The sequence below is a fragment of the Anomaloglossus baeobatrachus genome, chromosome 5 (genome assembly GCF_048569485.1).
Source record: "Anomaloglossus baeobatrachus isolate aAnoBae1 chromosome 5, aAnoBae1.hap1, whole genome shotgun sequence".
NCBI lineage: Eukaryota > Metazoa > Chordata > Amphibia > Anura > Aromobatidae > Anomaloglossus > Anomaloglossus baeobatrachus.
The window spans coordinates 578,398,171-578,415,386 of NC_134357.1; the positions used below are offsets into that span (position 1 = coordinate 578,398,171).

The 17,216-nt window shown below is 48.2% G+C and overlaps 1 protein-coding gene across 1 annotated transcript in view; it reads right to left on the minus strand.

Moving 5' to 3' along the window:
- LOC142313113 (uncharacterized) overlaps positions 1–17,216 on the minus strand; it is a 297,964-nt gene that overhangs the window by 23,948 nt on the left and 256,800 nt on the right. The gene's annotated exons all lie outside the window — the stretch shown is intronic.

Sequence of the window (17,216 nt, forward strand, 5' to 3'; positions counted from 1 at the left end):
GCCGTGTGTGCATGATGTGTATGTAGTGGAGACCCTCTTTTACCACTTTATTAGTCCCCAAAACACCCATGCAGGTTTGACATAATCCACACGATGTCCCATAATCATTCATGCTCTGCTACATGTAGTTACAGTGCGTGATCATGGCACATGACTGTCCGCTGTGAGATTCAGGCAGAGACTGAGCAGTGATCAGTGGTGACGTCACTCAGGTTAGCTGTGGCCACAGCTGGAGGTTCCCACGGTCCACCACCTGTGACCGCAGGCAACTTGACCTCAGGTGACTTTAGTGACCTCACCTGAGTTCATTTACCGCTCATCACGTGGCTCACTCAGTCAGTGCCTGACCATCACAGTGTACGTAGGAAATACTGTGGATAGAAGCGCAGAATAGGGTCTTACCAGGTAAGGTAACAGATAAGCCAAGATAATTTCATTCACCTATTAGGGTTGCGCCAGTCACAACTCCTAAACGCACATGAAAGATGGCGGCAGCCGCAGCCCTGGAAAGCGAATTCAGATGTAACCGGGGGGAGGGTGGGGGAGAGATCGGGTGTATGCCGCGCTATCACCAGAAAATCAGATGTTGATTATTTCATCTCTTTATGCTTTGTTCAGGTCGACGCGTTCCAGAGAACTCTGTCTCCTTCATCAGGACATCAAGGAAAAATCAACAGTCTACAACAGAGGAAAGAATCTATATATATATACATACAGATAAGTCAGAGGATCGCCCACTGTATGTCAAATTCTGGAGGGACAATCGACTAATCAGATAACGGCAACAAGATTTAAAGCATAATGTATTAAAAGACGACTTTAAAAGTCCTGGAAGTAACAAATATCGCAACAATATAGAAATTACAAAACAAAAAGGAAAAAGAGAAAAAGAATAATGCAAAAATATTTCTTGGAAATATAACAGAATGCTGAGAGTCTAGAACTGTGGGGTTTACTTGGGATCGTAGTAATACACCGGCTGGAGGCGCTATCCACAGCCCTATATAGGGGATACTGATAAACAATGGGGAGAGAAGAAAGGTTATGGTATTTATTGTGTTAAAAAATCGGGGGGGGGGGGGTTGTGCTGAAAAACTAAATTGATGATGAAATTACAGAAATAGAAAAAAATTAATGAAAATAATTAAAAACTTTGAATCTCACAATCGTGTATTATTTATCAAAGGGAAAAAGGAGAAAACTGAAATAAAATAAAAAATTGCGTGTGTGTAGTGACGGGTTGTGTAAAAATTGATATGCAGTGCGAATGTTCAGAGACCACGAGCAGGAAAGTCCTTATGGGTAAGAAGTGTTGAGAGGTTTCATATAGTAGTGCAGACATAATATACAGTGTGTGTGCAGAGACCGCGTGCGGCAATCGTACATATGAGGGTAACGTACTAGAAGAAGATCATATAAGCAAATAAAGCAATATGGGTGAACATTTAAATTTCTTTTTGTATAAGGGCCCTAAACAGTCCCAGTTAGAAGCCATGGAGGTGGCGGTCCGCCTGCGGGTTTTAATGTTGTGCAAATACAGATGAAGCCGCTCAGGAAGCAATGAAGAAAAATCCATGGAGGAAAGTAATTAATGAACATTTCTTCAGTTTTAAAAACAAAAGGAATGTTGAAATAATTAATTTTAATAGAATTAAATAATATTAGTTATTGGTGGGGAGTGTTGATGTGCACCATATATTTGTATTCCTCAGTATAGTGATTCTAGCTGTGAAGGTTCAGAAAGCGAGTGCCAGAGCAAAGCAGGAGTGCGCATGCGTGAGGGGTAACAGGAGTTCAGGTCCGTGGGAGAGAACCACACCGCGCATGCGTGGGGGTTAAAAGACTTCAGACCGTGGGAATTACCTCACTGCGTCTGCACAGATTACCGAAAGTTCACAAGCTTCAAATGAGAATCCCTCCCGCATAACTACAGTGCGAAGGACAGTGCCGGAATAACCACACACAGGACCCCATAATCACGCACCCCATCCCTCAATTAGAAACATGAATCGTTAACATCAATCATATACAATTTATTGTTATATAAATGTATAAATATAAACATTATTAAAATGAAACATATTTAAAAGTCAAGTGAATTAAAATCATATAAAATTATCATAATATAAATAAATAATATAAAACCAAGAAATCTATTAAATTGAATAAAACTATATTAATAAAATAATATTAATAACACAGATCTGTCATCTCATTTAAACCTATAGGCTTCAAAGTTTTTAATTTGTATATCCTGAATGTTTCTTTTGTACTTAATACCGCCACTCTATTAGGGGTATTAGGAGGGATCTGTTCGATGGGGTCACCCATAAAGCCATATTTTTATTATGAACTACTGTACAATGCCTAAAGAGTCCGTGTAGTAAAAAACAGAAAAACGAGAGGGGCGTGGCTTGCTGATGGCCGAGTGAGCTGCACTTGCTGGGAGCTCTGTCCTGAACTTCCCCCATTAGCCTCCATTAGAGCACATTAACATCTCCCTGCTTATGGGCAGATCCAGGAAAGTCACCAGACACCGAGGTGAGATAAAGGAGACAGTGAGCAGCATGGATCGTTTCCTCAGCCAGAGCACCTCAGCAGCCGTCAGGACCACTAGATCAATGATGGCGTCTGCCTCCCTCATGGAAAACTCACAGCCCCGGGAAAGTCAAACACAGACACAGCAGGAGCTGGGGAAATCACAGCAGGACTTTTCCAGCGAGGAGGACAATGAGGGAGATCTGCCTAATCTACATGAGATAAGTAAATCTATCAAGGCTTTGCCTACAAAAAAAGATTTGGACAGATTTGCTAGCAGGCTTGAGAATACTTATTAGAAAGAGCTGCAGGCACTGAAATCTGAATTCACATACAGGGTAGAGGAGGTGGAGAAGTCCCAGGAAGGCATCACTGCTGAGTTGTCCCTACAAAGGAAAATATTACTTAGCCACTCAGCAAAGATTGATGAGCTCACTTCAGGGCAAGAGGACTTAGAGAACCGCAATCGGCGAAATAATGTCCGTATCCGTGGCATCCCTGAAAGTATTGGCACGCCTGAACTGGAGGCCATGGCACAGAAGCTCTTTGCTCAAATTCTGGGAGAACAAAGCTCTGGGCCGATTGAGTTAGACCGCATACATAGGGCCCTGGGTCCCAAATCCCCTCCAGATTCACGTCCAAGGGACATAATATGTAGAGTCCACTTTTATAAGGTAAAGGACTCCATCATGTCCGCGGTGCGGCAGGCAGGATCCATCAACTACCAGGGGTCCCAGGTCCAGATATTACCGGATCTGGCTAGACGCACTCTGCAGCTGCGAAGAGCATTAAAACCCCTGCTCCAACACCTGCAGGACAGAAACATTCCATATAGATGGGGTTTCCCCTTCCAGCTGACAGCGCATAAGGATGGGAAATCAGCAATCTTTCGCAAACTCGGAGATCTGGCTAAGTTCTTAGGGACTTTCGAGCTTCCTATGGTAGCACTGCCGGATTGGCCCTCAGGCCCCCAACTCCCTGTGGAACCCCCAGTATGGCAGCCAGTCCGTCGCCATGGGAGACAAAGAGGTCCTGACAAGAGCAATCCGACAGGGTAGCGGTCCTGTGTAGCACCCCTGTTTCCTACTGGGGATAACCTTCATGGGCCCTTCCGGCATGATAGCCAATTATCCCTGGAGCCGCAGGGGAGGGCCTTTCCATGAAACTACATCAAAGGCATCGTTGCAAGTTACTGTGATTTGTTGAAAGTCTTTCTCCTGTCACCTAATATTGCTTCTTTCCAGACTAGCATTGTGTTATTTCACAGGTGTTATCAGAGGTTCTGACATTGGGTCAAGTACCACTTAAACCTCATAGGAGGAAGCAGTAAACTGTTTGTGTTATAGATCCACTTGGACCCTCCACCTGGTGGACCTGGTTGGGAGTGTCCTCCCCTAGCCTTTACTGACTGGACCCTGTGGGGCTGGACCGTCTAGAGGCGAAGATCTGGGCCTTTTGAGAAATAAGCCCGGGAGACTCATGTGATTTTCTTGTTTTTTACAATTACTAGAATCTTGTCCCTGATCTGAACACTTTGCTTACCTACCGGGAATGCTGATTGGGGTCAATGCCTAGAATAATAGCCTGTTATGATGTTTACTTTTCTTTAGATGATAAAGTTTTAGCGGGAGCATATAGTTAGTGCGCTTTATAATGATATATCATATTGTATTAGAGGCGGGGGGTAAGGAACGGACTCGCTGCCGTTCTTGGCTTCCTCTAACCCCCCTTAGTGCAAATGGCAATCCATTGCCATGGAAATTTTGCACCACTTAATACTAGGGTTCCTTACCCACCTTTTAGGTCCTTTGACCTAAACCTTGCTCTTTCTTTTCTTTGTCTTTCTTTCTTCTCTATCCTTCCCTCTCACCTGACTGGACCAGCCCCCAGATACCACATCATGCTTCCAGCTGACCTGCATTATGGATAGTGTCAAGTTTTGCTCCTTCAACGTTAAAGGTTTGAATGTCCCTGAAAAAAGAAAACAGATAGCATATTCCTGTCATAAGCAACGGGTGGCCATCTTGATGCTTCAGGAAACTCACTTTAGGTCAGATGCAATTCCTAAGTGTTCCTCGGCTTACTACCCGATTTGGCACCATAGCTCGAATCCTGATGCTAAGTCTAAGGGGGTTTCCGTGGCATTTCATAGGTCCTTCATACCAGAGGTGTTAGACTCCTATATCGACCCCAAGGGAAGATATATTTTCTTAAAGCTTTCTTGGAAAACCAATATCTTTGTTATTGCTAACATGTACTTTCCTAACCAGGGGCAGGACAGATTCTGTGCAGACGGGAGGAAAATTCTGGAAGATTTTGCGGACTCCTCTCCGGTGATATTAGGAGGCGATTTTAATCTACCAATGAACCCGGCCCTCGATGTGTCCTCGGGTAAGTCGTCCTATCCGGCCTCAGTCATACAAAGGGTCAAAAAGCACATGCATGGTCTGAGATTGGTGGACATATGGAGGATTCTTCATCCGGACACCAAAGATTACAGCTTCTATTCCTCGGTCCATTCTGTCTATAGCAGAATTGACTCCTTCCACATTTCTCATGCCCTCCTAGACATGACAGTAGAAGCGACCATAGGTAATATAATATGGTCAGACCACGCTCCCATTTACTTATCGATTCAGTTAGGGCCTCGTGTCAAATCAAATTTCACCTGGCGACTGAATGAAAACCTATTACAGGATCAGTTGTGCAAAGCGGACCTTACCCAGTCAATTCATAACTTTATTAGAGATCATGAATGCGATACCACTTCTCCTGCAATCCAGTGGGAATCACTGAAATGTGTATTAAGGGGCATTTTGATCTCACATGGTACCCGCCTGAAAAAAGAAAGAGCCATTGAAATAACGCAGTTATCTAACCAGATTGCCTCACTAGAAAGCAAACACAAACGGGACTCATCTCCTACAACCTACGCACAACTCTCTACAAACAGACATAAATTACTAGAGGTATTAGACCAGAAATCCAGGGGCTTAAGAGAACATCTCAAAAGCCGCTTTTATCAACTGGGCAATAGAAGTGGGAAGCTTCTTGCAAGGGCCCTCCATCCCCGCTCCATGAATACTTACATCCCTTTCATAAAAGACCCAGGAAGTGATGGTCATTTGCATAGCAACCAGGACATTTTAGCAGGCTTCCGCACATACTACAAGGCGCTTTATGATATTAGGGGACAATCGGGACACATAGCGCCATATGGGACTCAAGATGATGTTAAAGCTTACCTGAAATCCCATAATCTCCCTTCCATCTCAAATGATACCTTACTGGAGCTGGAAGAGGACTTCTCCCTGGAGGAGGTCAATGCGGTAGTCTCAGATTTGAAGTCAGGGAAAAGCCCAGGTCCAGACGGGTTCTCAGCGGGTTTCTATAAACAATTTTCAGAACTTCTAAATCCTCTGTTCCTATCGGTCTGTAGATATATATCTGCAGGGGGTGCGTTCCCTCCCCAGGCGTTGATGGCCCACATCACAGTTATACCAAAACCAGGGAAGGACGCATCTCTTTGCTGCAACTATAGACCGATCTCGCTCATAAATCTAGATATCAAGCTTTATTCTAAAATGATATCAAATAGGTTACGAGACCTTCTTCCCAGACTGGTAAATCCAGACCAGGTGGGTTTCGTGCCCAGAAGAGAAGCCAGGGACAACACCCTGAGGACCATCTCCCTGATTGACGGCGCAAGACGTCACGGGATCCCCATGTGCATCCTGTCGGTAGATGCAGAGAAGGCGTTTGACAGGGTGCACTGGGGTTTCATGTTTCAGGTCCTTAAAAACATAGGGTTGGGAGAGCACATGATGAACAGAGTTACAGCACTCTACTCTTCGCCCACCTCACAAATCAAAATAAATGGCTCCCTCTCAGATTCCTTTACAATATGTAATGGAACAAGACAAGGGTGCCCCCTTTCCCCATTATTATATATTCTGACCATGGAACATCTGGCGGTGGCATTGAGGAGCAATATATCAATTAAAGGGGTTACATTTCACAAACAGGACCATAAATTAGCTTTATTCGCAGATGATCTGCTCCTGTACGTTACCTCTCCACTCATTAGTCTACCCAACATAATGGCTGAATTGCGGAGGTTCGGATCTCTGAGTAATTTTAAAATAAATACTCATAAATCCGAAATACTGAATATATCTCTTCCTCCAATGCTGGTGACTCAGCTCAAAGCCTCTCTCCCCTTCAAATGGCAGGTGGATTCATTGACATACCTAGGAATTAAACTGACGGCAGATCCCCTTGACCTTTTTAAATCAAATCACTGCCACATTTCCAGGAAGTTAGAATTAGACCTCAATAACTGGAACAAACTCCAGCTTTCATGGTTTGGGATGATAAATGCGATCAAAATGGACCTGTTACCGAAGCTGCTTTATTACTTCCAAACCATCCCCTTAGTATTGCCGGCCTCTTTTTTCTCACGTCTGAAATCTAGCATAACCAAATTTGTCTGGGCACATAAACGCCCACGTATTTCCCACAAAATATTGAGTAGATCAAGGGATATGGGAGGAACTGGACTCCCTAATCTCCTTTTGTATAGCTACGCCTCTTTAGGGACGTGCGTTCTGGATCTATTTAACTCAGGTGAAACGAAAAGATGGGTGGAAGCCAAAAGCGCGCAATCTGATGTTGATCCGAAGGTAGTTATTTGGACCAGAGCACCACCCAGCTCCAGCTCTATCACAGTACCCTTTATCACAAAGCAATTGCGGAATTTTATGTCCCGAGGTAATAAATATCTTGACTTGTCCTCCATTCCAGGCCCATTGACACCGGTCCATAGTAATTCAGATTTTCAGGCGGGTTTCCATAGATCAACATTCCTCCATAAAAGGAAGAGTGACCATCCTATTATTCGTGACTTTATCTCAGACACAGGTATTAAACCCCTAGATAATTACTCTTCAGATATCAACAAATCTCAAGATATGTGGTTCTTCTTCGAACAGCTGAAACGTTTTATAGTGTCTATGGCTAGGAGGGTAGACATCTATAGGGCACTCACACCCTTTGAGGCCCTTTGCCTAGCGAAGGATCCTCCAGGCCATACCATTTCGACCTTGTATGACTTGTTTCTCAGATGCAGAGGTGCGAGGGACGGCTTGCCTGGGTACTTTGGGAAATGGGAGAGAGAGTGGGGGAGGTCATTCTCGGCTGAGGAGCGGACCAAAATCCTTCTCTTTATTGGTAAAACTTCGCTGAATGTGATATCACAGGAAAGGTGCTACAAGATCCTATCTAGGTGGTATAGGTGTCCTGTGAGTATCCATACTGCCTTTCCATCAGCCTCTGATGTGTGCTGGAGATGCCAAAAGGAGAGGGGAACCCTCACTCATATCTGGTGGTCATGTCCCCCGGTGAGATCATTCTGGGAGAGCATTTTCCAGTTACTCAATAAACTTTCCTTGAGGCAAATCCGGCCCACAAAAGAGTTAGCTCTCCTGTCCCTCGGGAATGTTTCTGCTTCAGGGTTTAGGAAAGGTTTATTAAGACATTTTTTAACAGCTGCCAGAAACCTAATTCCAAGATATTGGAAGCAAACTAGAATTCCATCACGGGATGAATTCATAGCAGAGTGCAACGAAATCTTCAGGATGGAGACCTTGATAGGTCAGACACTCGGCAACAAGGACAAAGTTGATGCTACGTGGGCCCCGTGGATCATGTTCAGGGACTCACCGGATATGGGTCTATGGATTCACGGGGGGGCAGGTATGTAGGTAATTTTCCATTCTCTTATTTCTGTACCTAGAAGGTTAGCCTTGAAAATGTGGCTTTGATAGGAGGGCGCGTCCACTCGGGTGGGAACTCTTTGTACCCTTCCCCTTTCATCTTACTTTCCCACGTTTCTGTTGTCTTTACTGTCTCTAAATTCTTCTTCCACCTCCTCTTCTTTATCTCTTTTTTTTCAACTTGTTCTTCCTATTTCAAACACATACGAATTGTACTTGTTATTTTTGGTCGCCAGTGGCGCAGGTGTAGTCAAAGAACTGTTGTGTTTTTAGCAGCTAGCTTGGATATATACCCTCAGCCTGCGCGCTGTGCAATTGTTTGATTATCTTCTTCTATTCTAATAAACTTTGATTTGAACAAAAAACAGAAAAACAGTTTTAATATTCTGCCTGTAGGAATGACGTCTGCTGTGGAGTGTCTGAGATGTCCTGCCCACATACTGTTTATTACACTCGCATGGAGTATTTGAGAGGTCCTGCCCACATACTGTTTATTCAACTTGCATTCTATCAGGTATGCAATAAAATAAGACTGGCATCTGAGACGGCCCTTTATCAGAAAATCTTCCGAACCAGATGAAGGGCAAAAAGATTTCCTCTTATGTTGGATGCTGGATTGACTTACAGAATAAACTTTTTTTTGCAAAGCATCAATATGAGCCTACTTGCAACACAGAGTTCACTGTACCTGTGGCGCCCCTGCAGCTTCAGGCGCCACAGGGTACTGCACCTCATCTGGGGTGCAGTATTTATCTTGGATATGGAGGAGGTCATCACCGGTAAACCACCATAACACATCCAACACATAACACGGGAGCTCTTTCACTGGGACTGGGCCAGGGTAGGTGCCGGGGGTGGCTATCACAAGTTATGGGACCTCCTGCCCACTAGTTCAGCAACCCAGGAGGCAGGGCACCTTCAGGGGAAGTTAGGAGCCATCTCACACAGAATTCAGTTAGCGCCAGGTTGGCACCCAGGAAGGGGGTCGAGAAGGCATCAGGAAGAGACGTCAGGAAAAAAGACAGAATAGAAAGAGGCCCATGGTCCGGAGCTGGAGGCTTGACCCGGGTTCTTAGGAAGAAGGGGAATCCCAGGGTACGCGAGGAGTGCAGCAACCACCCGTGACCCGTTCCACAGCCCAGGAGCTGGGGTGGAGGGAAGACCACTGGAAAGGACACACAGAAGGAAACACCGGCCTTGAGCTTCCAACTATCCTGGATTGGCTGGAGCCCATAACAACAGAGCACAGCACTCCAAAGGCGGTGTAATCTTAGTGAGTAAAGAAGTTTGACTGTAACCTCTGTGTCGTCCCATCACTGCCGGCGCTCCCATCATCGCACCCCTGCACCATAGGCTCTTAGTACTCCCAACATCCTCCCTGGGGTCATAGCTCTGCCTGTGGAGAGCTGTACCATCCGAGCTGCGTGATCATGCGCTCCAGAGAATACCTCCTGCAGCGGCGGCTAATACTTGTCCGCACACTACAGGTTTCATCACGAATACAAACTCCACACCCCATCCCCACTATTATTGACACCACTGGGGTCACAGAACCCGGCCCGGTTGCAGTGACATCTAAAACCAACACTGGCCCGGTGATGAGTAATCCCCAAGACCCCGTGGGCACGTCATACCCGTGGAACTTCTGAACTTGCTGGGGGCTACAATATTTCTCAGGGTAGGGGCCCTTCTAAAAGTGATACCCGGATGAGGAGGCATAACATCCTTTAAAATAGGATCTTTTAATAACATGTTCCAATGTTTTTCCAAAACATTTCTAATAAAAACACTGTCATTACTGTATGTGGTAATGAAATTTGGCGTGAAATCATGCAAATTACTGGATTCAAAAGCAGCAGTTCTGGGTTTAAATTACCTTGGCTTATCTCTTACCTTACCTGGTAAGACCCTATTCTGCGCTTCTATCCACAGTATTTCCTACGTACATTGTGATGTTCAGGCACAGACTGAGAGACTGAGTGAGTCGCGTGATGAGTGGTGAATGAACTCAGGTGAGGTCACTGAAGTCACTTGATGTCAAGTTACCTGCGGTCACAAGTGGAGGACCGTGTGAACCTCCAGCTGTGGCCGCTGCTCACCTGAGTGATGTCACCACTGATTGCTGCTCAGTCTCTGCATGAACCTCATAGAAGGCAGTCATGTGCCATGATAGCACGCTGTAACTTTACATGTAGCAGAGCTTGAATCGTCGTGGGACCTCGTTTGGATTATGTTGGACCTGCACGGGTGTTTTGGGGATTAATAAACTGGTAAAAGAGTTTATCCACTACATACACGTCATGCACCCACGGCTCTGTTACATACACAGCTCTGCTACGTAGACATCGTAGACACATAGCACTGTCCCATACACATCGTACACATGCGGCTCTGCTCCATATACGTCATACACACATTTTCAGCAACTTGTGTTCAAGATCAATCAGGTCCAAACGTCTTTATTTTAAAGTCGCTCAACAAATCTTCTCCTCACCTGAACTTATCAATAAAGAATTCAATACAGCAAAGATTGAAATAAGAGTGTGAAGGGGTCACATACATACGCAACAGGGGTTACACACATACACAACAGGGGTCACATAGATACACAACAGGGGTTACACACATACACAACAGGGGTCACATAGATACACAACAGGGGTTACACACATACACAACAGGGGTCACATACATACGCAACAGGGGTTACACACATACACAACAGGGGTCACATACATACGCAACTGGGGTTACACACATACACAACAGGGGTCACATACATACGCAACAGGGGTTACACACATACACAACAGGGGTCACATACATACACAACAGGGGTCACATACATATGCAACAATAGTTTACTATAAGGCTAGTTTCACACTTGCGCTATTTTGACGCAAACGGAATCTGTCACTAATGTAGTACAGTTCATTTATTTACAGTGGAAGCGCGTTAATATGCCGTGTGTGTGTGTCATGCAGTACCCGCTTGTGTCCACATGGTGTCGCGCTTCTGTAACGGGGTGCCAGGGGTGCCTCCGGCCTTGTAGTCGTGGCCCTCGGTATCAGGCTTACCCCTGGTTCCACCGTCACTATGGGGACAGGAGTTGACTTGGTGGGGCAGAGTGTGGTGGTGGTGTAGATGTTCTCCGGCGCACAAACACTCTTCAGGCAGGGTACAATGCAAGGAACAAACATTCTTTTATTCTTCACAGATAAAAAAACAAAGCAATCCGGTCAGCAATAGATCTGGCAGATGACAATTTCTGTGGAGCTGGGGACAACCTGTCCAAACGCACCCTCTGGTGGGGCTATGCCCTAAGTACTCCACTTCCGTCGGGCACCCACTCTTCAGCCAAGCATACACCGGACCCACACCGGCAGAATCGGCTCTGAGGTTACGTCCACCTCCTTATCTCCGGTGTCCCCTGCTGTTCCGCTCACACACTCTGCCTGACGTGCACACACTGCTGTCCCGGATGCTACTTCTCACAAAGTCCCAAACAAAGCCACGAAGGTGCTGATACGCTTTCTTAGCTGGGGGAAGCCTGTCCTTGCGTCCCCTCCAGTGGGGAAGTGCCTGACTACTCCACTTCGTCCGGCTCCCACTTCTGGCTACCCACAGCCCGGACCCACACCGGACTGCTTCACACTATGAGGTTCCGCCTGCTCCTTTTCTCACCGGCTTCCCGGACTTCCAGCTCCCACACTCTGCCCCGGCTCTGCTGCTCCGCTCCTGTCCCCGAGACGACTGCTCCCTTGATCTAATCTTTCCCTCACACCCTTGCTCTCCCCCTCCCCTTGTCTCTGCCGGCTCCTCCTCCCCACTGTGGTGACAGCCGTCCCACCCGGCCACTAGGGGTCCCCTAACACAATGTACATGCACATACAAATAAAACATTTTTATTAATAACATTTCCGGGTTAACTATGCTCCCTTTTGCAGGGGGTCTGCTCACCCACTGCATACCTCCCCTCTTAAAACTCGAGCCTCCCGGCAAGGCTCTTAAACACATAAACACATAAAAACCTTTTGGGTCAGTCCTCAACAGCGGCACCAGTTCAGCGGCGCTCCCGGTCTCTGGATAGCGCCCGGAGGCTCAACAGCGCTCCCGGTCTTAGATGGGCGCCCGGAGGCTTCGATAACGCTCCCGGTCTTTGCTGAAGGTGCCCGGAGGCTTCAAGAGCGCTCCCGGTCTTTGCTGGAGGGCAACAGGCCCGTCAACGTTAAAGAAACTTCTGCCGGCTGAACGGCGCCGGACTTAAACAACAGATCAGCAGTGGTGACTTACTCTGGGGGCCAGGCCCGCTTCCATTCTTCCGCTTGAGCCTGTATGTATGCCCCCAGCGATTGTCCCGGCTGCCGACGGATCCTCTGGAAGGACACAGGGGCGTAGGGTGGCTCCACGGGCGCAGCTGCCGCAGCTCCTCTCGGTGGTGAAGGTGTCCCTGCCCCTGACAATCTTGCTGGTAACGGCGGCGGTGTCAATGCTGAGGCTGGAGGAAGTGGAGGCAGGTCTTCGTTTCCCGCTCTTGAACAGACTCCACCCCCAGCCTCACGCATCATCTCGACTCCTCCGCTGAGGTACTTCTTTTTCCTTTTCTTCGTCTTCAATGCCCTGGAGCTGGCGCCTCCCCTCTTTGGGCGGAGTACTCTGTCCTTTTCCTTCGGCGCCGGCCAGCCCCAGGCTCTTCTTTTGGCGCCAATTTTGCGCGCGCTTGCTGTATCCTCACAGACAACGGCCATCTTGCCGCCATCTTGTGCCCGGTCCTTCACCTCTGGCACTGTTTCTTCTTCCCACCCTGGGACTGTAAATCTTCGCTGAGAGTCCGGATCAGGGGCCCTTGGCACCACTTGGTCTCCATCTTCTTGGAGCGGGTCCCCTTGCATACGATCCGGATCCTGCCGACTACGCCACATGTAACGGGGTGCCAGGGGTGCCTCCGGCCTTGTAGTCGTGGCCCTCGGTATCAGGCTTACCCCTGGTTCCACCGTCACTATGGGGACAGGAGATGACTTGGTGGGGCAGAGTGTGGTGGTGGTGTAGATGTTCTCCGGCGCACAAACACTCTTCAGGCAGGGTACAATGCAAGGAACAAACATTCTTTTATTCTTCACAGATAAAAAAACAAAGCAATCCGGTCAGCAATAGATCTGGCAGATGACAATTTCTGTGGAGCTGGGGACAACCTGTCCAAACGCACCCTCTGGTGGGGCTATGCCCTAAGTACTCCACTTCCGTCGGGCACCCACTCTTCAGCCAAGCATACACCGGACCCACACCGGCAGAATCGGCTCTGAGGTTACGTCCACCTCCTTATCTCCGGTGTCCCCTGCTGTTCCGCTCACACACTCTGCCTGACGTGCACACACTGCTGTCCCGGATGCTACTTCTCACAAAGTCCCAAACAAAGCCACGAAGGTGCTGATACGCTTTCTTAGCTGGGGGAAGCCTGTCCTTGCGTCCCCTCCAGTGGGGAAGTGCCTGACTACTCCACTTCGTCCGGCTCCCACTTCTGGCTACCCACAGCCCGGACCCACACCGGACTGCTTCACACTATGAGGTTCCGCCTGCTCCTTTTCTCACCGGCTTCCCGGACTTCCAGCTCCCACACTCTGCCCCGGCTCTGCTGCTCCGCTCCTGTCCCCGAGACGACTGCTCCCTTGATCTAATCTTTCCCTCACACCCTTGCTCTCCCCCTCCCCTTGTCTCTGCCGGCTCCTCCTCCCCACTGTGGTGACAGCCGTCCCACCCGGCCACTAGGGGTCCCCTAACACAATGTACATGCACATACAAATAAAACATTTTTATTAATAACATTTCCGGGTTAACTATGCTCCCTTTTGCAGGGGGTCTGCTCACCCACTGCACTTCCACTGTAAATAAATGAACTGTACTACATTACTGACGGATTCCGTTTGCCTCAAAATAGCGCAAGTGTGAGTGGGGCCTGACTGTCCACTGACACCGCGCCTCATCAAATGTGTGCACGCCAGTATAGGAGAACACCGAGGAGCTGATCATGTGACCCTGACTCCTCCCCTCCATGTGACATCATCACAGGTCCTGTAAGCACAGAGCAGCCATATATCTAGTGTGCGGCTCTGCAGGTGGAGGTAGGTGCAGGGTATTATATATCTAGTGTGCGGCTCTGCAGGTGGAGGTAGGTGCAGGGTATTATATATCTAGTGTGCGGCTCTGCAGGTGGAGGTAGGTGCAGGGTATTATATATCTAGTGTGCGGCTCTGCAGGTGGAGGTAGGTGCAGGGTATTATATATCTAGTGTGCGGCTCTGCAGGTGGAGGTAGGTGCAGGGTATTATATATCTAGTGTGCGGCTCTGCAGGTGGAGGTAGGTGCAGGGTATTATATATCTAGTGTGCGGCTCTGCAGGTGGAGGTAGGTGCAGGGTATTATATATCTAGTGTGCGGCTCTGCAGGTGGAGGTAGGTGCAGGGTATTATATATCTAGTGTGCGGCTCTGCAGGTGGAGGTAGGTGCAGGGTATTATATATCTAGTGTGCGGCTCTGCAGGTGGAGGTAGGTGCAGGTTATTATATATCTAGTGTGCGGCTCTGCAGGTGGAGGTAGGTGCAGGGTATTATATATCTAGTGTGCGGCTCTGCAGGTGGAGGTAGGTGCAGGTTATTATATATCTGGTGTGCGGCTCTGCAGGTGGAGGTAGGTGCAGGGTATTATATATCTAGTGTGCGGCTCTGCAGGTGGAGGTAGGTGCAGGTTATTATATATCTGGTGTGCGGCTCTGCAGGTGGAGGTAGGTGCAGGGTATTATATATCTGGTGTGCGGCTCTGCAGGTGGAGGTAGGTGCAGGGTATTATATATCTAGTGTGCGGCTCTGCAGGTGGAGGTAGGTGCAGGGTATTATATATCTAGTGTGCGGCTCTGCAGGTGGAGGTAGGTGCAGGGTATTATATATCTAGTGTGCGGCTCTGCAGGTGGAGGTAGGTGCAGGGTATTATATATCTAGTGTGCGGCTCTGCAGGTGGAGGTAGGTGCAGGGTATTATATATCTAGTGTGCGGCTCTGCAGGTGGAGGTAGGTGCAGGGTATTATATATCTAGTGTGCGGCTCTGCAGGTGGAGGTAGGTGCAGGTTATTATATATCTAGTGTGCGGCTCTGCAGGTGGAGGTAGGTGCAGGTTATTATATATCTAGTGTGCGGCTCTGCAGGTGGAGGTAGGTGCAGGGTATTATATATCTAGTGTGCGGCTCTGCAGGTGGAGGTAGGTGCAGGGTATTATATATCTAGTGTGCGGCTCTGCAGGTGGAGGTAGGTGCAGGGTATTATATATCTAGTGTGCGGCTCTGCAGGTGGAGGTAGGTGCAGGGTATTATATATCTAGTGTGCGGCTCTGCAGGTGGAGGTAGGTGCAGGGTATTATATATCTAGTGTGCGGCTCTGCAGGTGGAGGTAGGTGCAGGGTATTATATATCTAGTGTGCGGCTCTGCAGGTGGAGGTAGGTGCAGGGTATTATATATCTAGTGTGCGGCTCTGCAGGTGGAGGTAGGTGCAGGGTATTATATATCTAGTGTGCGGCTCTGCAGGTGGAGGTAGGTGCAGGTTATTATATATCTAGTGTGCGGCTCTGCAGGTGGAGGTAGGTGCAGGTTATTATATAACTAGTGTGCGGCTCTGCAGGTGGAGGTAGGTGCAGGGTATTATATATCTAGTGTGCGGCTCTGCAGGTGGAGGTAGGTGCAGGTTATTATATATCTAGTGTGCGGCTCTGCAGGTGGAGGTAGGTGCAGGGTATTATATATCTAGTGTGCGGTTCTGCAGGTGGAGGTAGGTGCAGGGTATTATATATCTAGTGTGCGGTTCTGCAGGTGGAGGTAGGTGCAGGGTATTATATATCTAGTGTGCGGTTCTGCAGGTGGAGGTAGGTGCAGGGTATTATATATCTAGTGTGCGGCTCTGCAGGTGGAGGTAGGTGCAGGGTATTATATATCTAGTGTGCGGCTCTGCAGGTGGAGGTAGGTGCAGGGTATTATATATCTAGTGTGCGGCTCTGCAGGTGGAGGTAGGTGCAGGGTATTATATATCTAGTGTGCGGCTCTGCAGGTGGAGGTAGGTGCAGGGTATTATATATCTAGTGTGCGGCTCTGCAGGTGGAGGTAGGTGTAGGGTATTATATATCTAGTGTGCGGCTCTGCAGGTGGAGGTAGGTGCAGGGTATTATATATCTAGTGTGCGGCTCTGCAGGTGGAGGTAGGTGCAGGGTATTATATATCTAGTGTGTGCTCTGCAGGTGGAGGTAGGTGCAGGGTATTATATATCTAGTGTGCGGCTCTGCAGGTGGAGGTAGGTGCAGGGTATTATATATCTAGTGTGCGGCTCTGCAGGTGGAGGTAGGTGCAGGGTATTATATATCTAGTGTGCGGTTCTGCAGGTGGAGGTAGGTGCAGGGTATTATATATCTAGTGTGCGGCTCTGCAGGTGGAGGTAGGTGCAGGGTATTATATATCTAGTGTGCGGCTCTGCAGGTGGAGGTAGGTGCAGGGTATTATATATCTAGTGTGCGGCTCTGCAGGTGGAGGTGTGTGGAGATTCCCCATTACTGGGGCAGGCGGCATTAACCCCTTCAACTCTGAGACTTTATTGATGTTTTTCTCTCGCTGATTTCTATGAATAATGAGGTTGTTGTTCTTTTTCCTCTGATAGATACAGACGCCCCAACTATGAGAGGCCGGAAGTGAGGAAACCCGTCTGCCCTCAGTCCTCGCCCCTTTCTGCCCTCAGTCTTCGGCCCCTTTCTGCCCTCAGTCCTCGGCCCCTTTCTGCCCTCGGTCCTCGGCCCCTTTCTGCCCTCGATCCTTGGCCCTTTCTGCCCTCGGTCCCCGGCCCCTTTCTGCCCTCAGTCCTCGGCTCCTTTCTGCCC